Here is a 10,283-nt window from a genome sequence, read left to right as displayed (position 1 = left end):
CAAATGAACTAATGTGTATTTTAAGAGGAAATGAACTGTCTCCTTTCCCAATTTTCCCCAAGACAAGATTGTTGAATCTTTTGGGGGAACTACTGGCCAAAACAAAATCAACCAAAACCTTCTCTCTCCTGTCCACAATATTCTGTTTAACCTGGTTTGGAGAGCACTCATTCCTCGAACTGAAAAAGAGGAATGAAGTGGGTCTCTTGGATATGTGTTACATGTTTTTCCTTGACCACCACATCCAAATAAACTTTCCTTCTCTCTTTATCCAACATCTCACTCATTACATTGAAAATAATTGTGTAGTTGGCTATGGAGCTTTAATTACTTCTCTACTTCATCACTTTAAAGTAAAAAACAACCAGATGGCCTACATTGGGAATAAAGCAAGGAAATATTAAACATTGCATGGTTTGGATCTATCTGTGCAAGAGGGAGCGTTGACTCAAGGAAGAATTGCTCCCAGTTCCTGTAATAAGAGGAAACTGCCTAGGGCAGTAGAAGAGGAACTGTCCGAAGTCATTCTGGATGAACAAGTTCCTGGCCCCACAGAACCTAAGGAACAAAAACCCAAGAGGCACAAAATAATAGCTAAAAAGCCTACTTGACATGTTCCTAAAAGAGTTCGGCAGAGCTCTAGATTGAAAATTGCTCAAACTGCCCCTGTTCCTTCCAACGAGGACTCTTCTTTAGTCCTATTTAATGCGGAGGAACAGGAACACCACTATCCTAAGGAACAAACTCCTCCACCCTCACCGAAATTCTCTGTTCCCAACACTATACTCTCTTCCATCTCTCCCTCATCCTTCTCTGTTCCTTCTAGCTTTGAACAGTTAAAAGATGAGATGACTGACCCTAATCCTTTCTCCACCACCTCTACTGATTTTCCACCACCACCACCTTTTCTTCCTTCCATTTATACAAACACTTCTCCATCTGTTTCTATTCTAGGAACAGCTGTTCCTTCACAAGAAACCACCCCAATTCCTCCATCAAAACCACCTACTGCCTCTAGTTTTAAGGGAGAGGAACAAGTTCCTTCAGCTGATTGTGGCTGGGTAAATGAAGTATAACTTCCTACACAACACATGATTAAGTTTTATAATCACCTCCAGTGGACTTTAGAAGACAAAACTGATAAGATGTTGGGTTTAATGAAAGTTCTTAGTGATACGATGATAGACCAACAAAAGAAGATGGAGACAATGGCTCAAGCCATTAAGAGTTTAAAGCAGCAACTTGATGGGCTCCATGGAGAGGTGATGAAGAAGTTGGAATATGTGGTTGAAGAAGAAGTTGTTGAGGAACACTATTCCCCTTCCCTTCCTAGTGTTTAGTTCTTATTTCTCTTCAAGGAACAAGACTACTTAGCTTTGATTTTTTTTTCTTATTTTCTTTCTTTGTCTCTTTTTGTACTTTAAGGAACAAGTGATATATATATACATGACTTTTGCTATTTTTGTCTTCGTTTGTGATTTATGTGCATAATTTATTATTTGGAATGGCTAGTATTCTGTGATTGATGTTTGAGCTAGTCTAACCTTTGCATATCCTAACTTAAACATTTTTATGCTGCTTGTTCATGGTCTCAAGGTCTTGATCACTATTCATGAAATCTCGAAGAGTTTGATCTTTTTGACGATGACAAAGGGGGAAAAAGATTACGGAAAAAATATACTAACTAAAATAAAAAATAAAAATTTACATAGAGGTAAAACTAAATGAAAAATCAAAATTAAGTTTATTAATTCAAGAGGTAAATAAAAAATCAAAATTACGATACTTAATCTTATGTTTTCATTTCTTATTTTATTATTTTGTTTTTCTCATTCGCTTATGTTATTTGTTAATTCCTTAGTTTGTACCTTTGTTATCATCATCAAAAAGGGGAAATTATAGAACCCTAGTTTTGATGATGACAAAGGAACAAAGATGCAAACAAAGTACTGGACTAACAAGTTGTTTAAGTGAGTGAATTTCAAGGTATCATTGAAAGGAACAAAGAGAATACTAATTCAAGGAAGAAATCAAGTTTGGATTTTGAAGACTAAGTGAAGATGTTTCTCTATTTGATACTAGAGCAGCATTGGAGCAAGAAGACTAAAGCGAGGCTTTTTATTTCTAGTTCCATTGTAAAGGAACGAGGAAAGATGTTAAGGAACTATGACAGTTTTGAATGAGAATGATAGTGTGTTCCTTTGTAAGGAATAGACGAATTGGCGCTAAACTTATAAGTTAAAGGAACTAACAATTAAAAGGAACTAGACTTAGGTTGAAGCATTATAATTGTACATTGATGGCAGTTGAGAAAGTTATGCCTAGAATGTAGGTAACCGTTTTATTTTATAAAAAATCTTTTTAAGGAAAAGATTTTATTTTTCCAATGATTTTATTTTTCGGTTTTTGTGGAAGTAATTTAAAGATAATATTTTTATCAAAATGATTTAATTTCAGATTTAATAATTAATTTGTTTTTAATAAAACCTGATTTTCGATTAATGCTTAAAGTGGTTGCTAAAATTGAGGAGCGGTAACTAAAAGCACTCCCACGTCTAACAGTGATCATGGGATCATGGGATGTTTGCGGAACGTGTTCCTCAGAGTAAGGAACATCATAGGATAATGGTATTTCACAAATACATGTTTTAAATCCTACGTTCTAAATTACTACCACTATAAATATTAATGTCTGATTAAGTTCCAAAGTGTGTATGACTAAGTGATTTAGTGAGTTTAACTAATTAAAGTGTCAGTGCGTTCATTCTCTCATAATAGCCATTTGTTCTTTGCTTTCTTACTCTATTTCCACTAAGCTTATTCGATCAATTGTATTTTGATTTTTGGGGTAAGGGAACTTTGAGTGAAGTTTTGTAAGAGAGAAGCTTTGAGTAAAGCAAGTAAGAGTGAGAAAACTTCGAGTGAAGTTGAGAGGAACTGCTGTTAAGGGAATAGTGGCTCATAAACTTAAGTTTAAGAACTCAAGGGGTGGCTCGTGAGTAGAATTAGGTTGTAACAAAGTTGTTTGGCCTAATTAGTGAAAGAGTTGAGTTTAAAATCCCTAGTGGTCGAGGTTGTTTCTTCTTGTCGGGCCCAAGAAGTTTCTCCTCGTAAAAATCCCTTGTGTTCCTTTAGCTTGTTTATTTGTTTAAGTTTGAATTTCCGCAAAAAGTTACGTTTATTTCTACACATACAATTCATCCCCCCCCTCTTGTAGTGTTCCTAGTGAAATAACAAATATTGCAATCAGGCATAAAAAATTATATGTTCATAGAAAAAATAAAAAAATAAGAAAAGAAAGTCTTGCAGGAAGTTAGTATAATATATGCAATACTTACAACGCATAAATATATCAATAACCTATATCATGAATAGAAGGTTAGTAACTTCAAGAAAAAAAATAAAAATAAATAAAGGAATAAAAAAAGTTTGTTAATATAGATGATCCTCAGAAATTATACCACCATCCGAGGTCAATAATTTGGCCCAATAAACTTAATGTTTTGATAATTTGTATTATGCGCAAGTATTAGATGAATTGGTGTTATAGAGATGTGCGAGTGTTTGATGATGATGATGAATAGGGTGTGCTAGGTGTAGGTATTAGTATATGATGAATTGTAAGTGTCAGGCCCGGTTATTTGGGTGTGCAAAAAGCCCAGTTGCACAGGGCCCCTAATTTAGGAGGGCCTCCTATTCCCTTATCCTGCGTGATACATTACTGAATTTCTGAAAATGCCATTTACTTTCCTAAAACACAAGATACAATACGCATGAATATTGAATAATGATATATTCCTCTCTCAATTTCTCTCTCTATGATATTCAATTTTCCATCTTCAATCTTGCAACTTTACATATTCTTTCCTTTATTTCCACAACTAAATCTTCATAATTCCCAAATTAATCAATTAATTCCGTTAATCTCTCTGCAATTTTCCATGGAAACTAAACAACTTCCTCTCTTAACAATTCAATTTGCAACGGGAATGAAAAAATTCTGTCAAACGGCGAATTTCATCCCTCTATTATATAATACTACCTAGAATCGTTTTTCTTCAACAATCAAAATTTTACATCTTTATATTCCGAATTTGCGATCTAATCTCCAAGAAATTCGAGAAAGATCTGACAATTTTAAATGTGAAAGACTCCAAGTTCATGTAAGTTATCTAATCTCCAACCATAATTTTAAGTTTTTTTTTTGTTTCATTTACTCAAATAAACGATTATTTTGAGTCTGATATGTTTTGGTAGGAGAGCAATTGTGTACAGTATTTGAATATCTGGGTTATTTAACTGAATTATGCATATTTGAGTTTTTGAGTTTTTGTTCATTGATTTTAATGGCAGATTTGTAGAATCTGGAATTTACTTGAACTTGAGTTGAATTTTGGAACACGACAGAAAGAAGCAGTTTCTAAGAGAGAGAATTTGAAGGTTCTTCTTCATGTAAGTTATCAAAATCTTCTTCTTCCTTCGTGATACAATGAAAATGTTGACTAAACATGTATTAATGAATGAAAGCAGTATTAGAAACTGAACATGTATTATCATATTATCCAAATTTCAAAACTTTCAATGGGGATTTTAATAAGGTTAAAAAGAAGGCATGTTTATAGGAATGGTTGATCTTTTAGTTTTTCTATTTATTAAATAACATTTTTTAGATGAAAGTCTTCACCCATTTTGATAGATTTAAGTACTAGTTGAATTTTACTTCCAATTCGATTTTTAGGTTCAGCAAGATTTGTTATTTAATTTTCCTTTCCTTCTTTTTTTTTTGCAAATATAAAAATGTTAAGACTTTTTTTTTAGGGGAATAAAAATGTTAGACTAGTACTATACAATAACTGATTCTTTTTGTTGGTTTTGTTTTGAAAGGTGATTTTTTTTTTCCGAGAGATAATGCAAAAGGGCATGTCATTCAACTCATTCTATTGATTCAAGATTTGAAGCTTCAACTTTCCAGGTTGTCTCAATTCATTATGCTTCCTAAAATTAGAAAATATCAATCTGGTTATGAAAAACGAACAAAAAAGAAAAAGGTAGAATTGTTGATTGAGTTACAAAGAGGAGCTCTTGATAAATTTCTTAAGAAAGAATCGCAAGTTCCTACTGAAAATCAAAATTATGATGATAATGTCGTAATTAATGAGAATAACGATGTTGAAATTGAGATTGACAATGCCAATGTTGAATGTGATGATGTGCCTAATAAAAATGATTCTTGTGATGATGTTCCTATTGATAATGATGGTATTGATTGTGCTTCTCTTGAAAATGATAATGTTGATGTGGAAAATAGTGATTATGTGCCTATTGAGAATGAAAATGTTGGACAAACAACCTCAGCCGAAAATTTTCATTTGCCTAATATATATGATCCTAGAACGTGGGACGGTCTTGATTCTAAATTGATAGATTTATTAATAGAGAAAGGTCCCAAAAGAGATTTATCTATTGTGAAAGGTCCTAAAGACAAATTTTCTAGGCGATTTACCGCAAACTTATATACTAGAGTTTTGTCCAATGGAGAGAAGTGTGATAGAAATTGGCTTGTTTACTCGAAAGAGCTTGATAGAGTATTTTGTTTTTGTTGCAAAATATTTAAAAAAGGAATAGGTAGAGGTCAATTAACTAATGATGGCTTTTTGGATTGGGCTCATATTGGCCTAAGACTTAAGGAGCATGAAACAAGCATGGAACATGTGAAAAACATGACAACTTGGTATGATTTGCGTTCAAGGTTTCAAAAGAATTAAACAATTGATAAAGCCGTGCAAAAACAAATTGAGAAAGAAAAAGAGCATTGGAAAAAAGTCTTGAAAAGAATTATTTCAATTGTGAAATTTCTTGCTAAACATAATTTAGCATTTCGTGGTACAAATGAGAAATTATATCAAAATAGTAACGGCAATTTTTTGGGCTTAATTGAAATGTTGACAGAGTTTGACCCAGTTATCCAAGAGCATGTTAGACGTATTACTAATGATGATATCAACTTTCATTATGTTGGTCATAACATTCAAAATGAGTTGATATGTTTGCTTGGTTCTTCTATTAAAACTGAAATTGTTAAAAAAGTAAAGCACGCAAAATATTTTTCAGTGATACTTGATTGCACCCCTGATGTTAGCCATCAAGAGCAAATGTCGTTGATACTAAGATATGTGAACATCTCTCCAAATTCTGTTAGTATTGAAGAATCTTTTTTGGGATTCTTAAATGTAAATGATACGACTGGCCAAGGACTTTTTACTGCATTGCAAAGTGAGTTAAAAAATTTAGATCTTGATATATTGGATGTGCGAGGACAAGGTTATGACAATGGATGAAATATGAAAGGAAAACATCAAGGGGTACAAAAAAAACTTTTGGATTTAAATTCTAGAGCATTTTATACGTCTTGTGGTTGTCACAGTCTTAACTTGACATTATGTGACATGGCTAATACGTGTGGTAAAGCTAGAGATTTTTTTGGAGTTATACAACGCATATACACTATTTTTGCATGTTCTACCAAGAGATGGCAAATATTGAAAGATAATGTAAAAGGATTGACTCCTAAGTCTTTGTCGTCCACTCGTTGGGAGAGTCGGGTAGATAGTGTAAAAGCTATAAGGTTTCAAATTGTAGAAATACGGGAAGCTTTACTTCGAGTATCAGAACATGATAATGATTCTAAAATAAGAAGTGAAGCTAGATCATTGGCAATTAATGAGTTGGGTGATTTTGAGTTTTTGATTGCAATAATCATTTGGTTTGAAGTATTAAGTGCAATTAATCTGGTGAGCAAGATTTTACAATCAAAAGACATGCTTATTGATGTGGCTATTGAAAAAATAAAGGGGTTAATTTCTTTCTTTGAGACGTATAGGCAATCTGGTTTTTATGATGCACTGAATAATGCTAAGAAACTTGCCATTGAATTGAATATTGACCCTATATTTCCCCAAAGGCGTGAAATACGAAGAAAGAAACACTTTGATGAGGAAACAAGTACATCATTTGTTGCTCCATTATCTCCAGTGGAATCATTTAGAGTTAATTATTTTCTTTATATTTTTGATCAAGCCATTAATTCTCTTAATAGGAGATTCGAGCAATATCAGGAGTATGAAAATATCTTTGGTTTCTTGTTTACTTCTTACAATTTGCGGTCATTGGATGATAAGAGTTTAAAATCTTCGTGTATTCAACTTGAAAATGCACTTAAACATAATGACCAATTTGATGTTGATGGACCTGAATTATATTTAGAGTTGATGTATTTAAAAGAGGTATTGTCTGGACAAGGAATGATGGGACCTATTGATATTATGAAGTTTTTGACTGGTTTAAATTGCTTTCCTAATGCATTTATTGCATATCGAATTTTGTTAACTATTCCTGTGACTGTAGCAGCAGCAAAAAGAAGTTTTTCAAAGTTGAAGCTATTGAAGTCCTATTTGCGTTCTACAATGTTATAAGAAAGGCTTAATGGATTAGCGGTGATAGCAATTGAGAATGATCTTTTGGAGAAAATTGAATATGAGGAATTGGTTGATGATTGCATCAAAGAGTGTGAGAAGAATGGCCCTGTTTAAATAAGCTTGTATTAGCTTGAAGTGTATGGCTCTATTCAAATAAGTTTGTATTAGTTTGAAGTGTATGGCTCTATTCAAATAAGTTTGTATTAGTTTGAAGTTGTATGAGAATTTTAGTATCTATATTAATAAAATACTTTGCATTTATGGTGTTTCATTTTGAATAAATTAAATCATTATATAGTACAACTTTGATATATATCTCCGTCTATCAAAGTGAAGCATATTAAAAAAAAAAAAAAATTGAGTGCCCAAATTTATTAATTGGCACAGGGCCCCCAAAATGTTTAAGACGGGCCTGGTAAGTATGGTTGTAGCGTGTAGGTGAGCATGGATTAGTGGGTTAGGAAGCAGAGTGATCTGTAGGGATGTGCCATCACTCCCTCCATGGTTTGTAAATATTTTCATACATAGTACATAGGTCCCACAATTTACCTATTTGCTTTTTTGTTAATTCTTATTTTGGCAATGGTCCCCACTCCCTCCTTGTTCTTTGTGATAAAGCAAATGTAGCAAATAATTGGGGACGGAGGGAATAGTTAGTTTTTTTTATGATAATTGTTAGGAGGGTATATCTCTATTAAAAAAGGGAAGGGAGTAGCAACGACGTCCTCTTTTGAACTGACTATTTTGCCCTCATTTCTTTTCTAAATTACAAAAAGAATCTTAATACCAAAATGGGGTCAAAAAATGCTATCGTAAATTAATTTTCAACAATCACTCAGAAATCACTTATATGAGGAAACTTTACAAATCACTCATAGAATTGAGAAAATTACATTGTAAAAATCACGCAAATCACTCAAATGATCAGGAAACTTTACAAAAACTAAAAATTAACTTACAAAGCAAAACAAATATACTAGGACGTCAATACATACAAAAACATTCACAAAATTCACTTACAAATCATTATTCTCAATAAGCATTCACAATTACATACTCACAAAAATTACCTATAAACAAAAATCTGAGAAAACATAAGATTTTGACAGTGATATCACACATTCGTCCATCGGCGATTTGCAAACTTTCAAATAGGTACATAATTCTTTTAATCTTCAAAGTTCTTTCACATTAGTCGACTATTATGTAGTTGAAAAAATGGAGATAATAGCCTTTAGTTGAAGAGGACTTCTACATAATTAGACTTTAATTTGATTCATTTTCATATAAAATCAGAAAATAAGATGTGTATGAAACTTGATTCATTTATGACACATTTAGTTCTTTTTTTTTAACTTCCAATATAAAAAAAAATAATTCCGAAAACTTTTGCAAAATATCCATGTTCAGAAATAAATTTTGAGTAACAAAACAATATCAAACCTTTTGCGAACAACTTTTGCAAAAATCCATTTTCAGAAAAAAAGAATTACATTAATTACGAAAACCATTTCATGCGAAATCAGATTGTGTATGAAAATTTTAAAATTTCATTTCAAATATAATTGAAACTCAAAGTGTTAAAATTTAGAAAAGGAGAAAAAATAAAAATGCCCATTTCATGCGAAATCAGATTGTGTATGAAAAACTTAAATTTCATTTCAATTATAATTGAAACTCAAAGTATTAAAATTTAGAAAAGGAGAAAAATTAAAATGACCATTTCATGCAAAATCAGATTGTGTATGAAAAATTTTAAATTTCATTTCAAATATAATTGAAACTCAAAATGTGAACATTTAGAAAAATAGAAAAATTTCTCTTCACTGATTTAAGTGGCAAATAAGTACATGGACCAACTGTTCCCGGTTAACAAGGAAGATTTTTTTTAATAAATCCTCCTAAATTAAATCAGACAGGCAGTGCACAAGAATTTTTGCTCAAAATAAAAATAACCCAAACCAACCCATCATGATTCATTTGAATGTAATATCCTCGCACGCATCGCGTGCATAAAAGGCTAGTATGTATATAGTATAGGTAGTTGAGTTGCACTAGGATCTCGAATGATAATAGGTCTCTAAAAGATATTAGAAAATAGTTAGTAGATTTCTAAAAGATTTTAATTAAAAAAAGAATTTAGAAAAGAGTTAGTAAATGATATTTAAAAACACCTTGGAGAAAATATTATTTTTGTAAAAGATATTTGATTAATAAAACTAATCAATGTAATTAATTAATTATATTAATTTAATTGGGCTAGAAAGGGGGTTTCATAAAATTGGGCTTTAATAAAACTATTTTTAAAAGGTTTTTGAAGATGAACTTTAAAAAAATTTATTTTAAAATGTTTTAGAAAGTGGGCTTATTAAAACTAGTTATTAAAAAAGGTTTTCGGAAATGAGTTACCAAAAAGAGTTATAAAATGGATTTAACTGAAAATATTTTATTTTAGACTCGTTCTTTATTATTTCCTCGATCTGGACCAATTGGAGCAGGGTATTAGTTCTCATAGGGTACTAAATGGGGAGACATGGTTATGTGTCTACAGAAGCTCCCACTTTGATTAAGGTTTGTAAAACACAAAGTGGAAGTATAAGTCTCAAGATGGAGAATAATTCTAGATGATCTGCAATCCAAAATCACTCTTTTGCGCCGATACCAGCAAAATAAGTAAAAGCTTCAGGAACAACTACAAGCATATTTCTTAGTCCCATAATCATCAGACCCATACTTAGCATTCAAAGCATCCCAAATATCCTTCGCATTTCTTGATTTACTTTAAATCATATAAAGGGCATAAGTCAT

General features: G+C 31.8%; 1 pseudogene; it reads left to right on the top strand.

Moving 5' to 3' along the window:
- Window positions 1–848: 848 nt before the first annotated feature.
- On the top strand, window positions 849–8,069 carry LOC104908043 (uncharacterized; annotated as a pseudogene).
- Window positions 8,070–10,283: the final 2,214 nt, after the last annotated feature.

The sequence above is a fragment of the Beta vulgaris genome, chromosome 5, assembly GCF_026745355.1.
Source record: "Beta vulgaris subsp. vulgaris cultivar EL10 chromosome 5, EL10.2, whole genome shotgun sequence".
NCBI classification, from domain to species: Eukaryota; Viridiplantae; Streptophyta; class Magnoliopsida; order Caryophyllales; family Amaranthaceae; genus Beta; species Beta vulgaris.
This window is presented reverse-complemented; position numbering and strand designations above follow the sequence as displayed.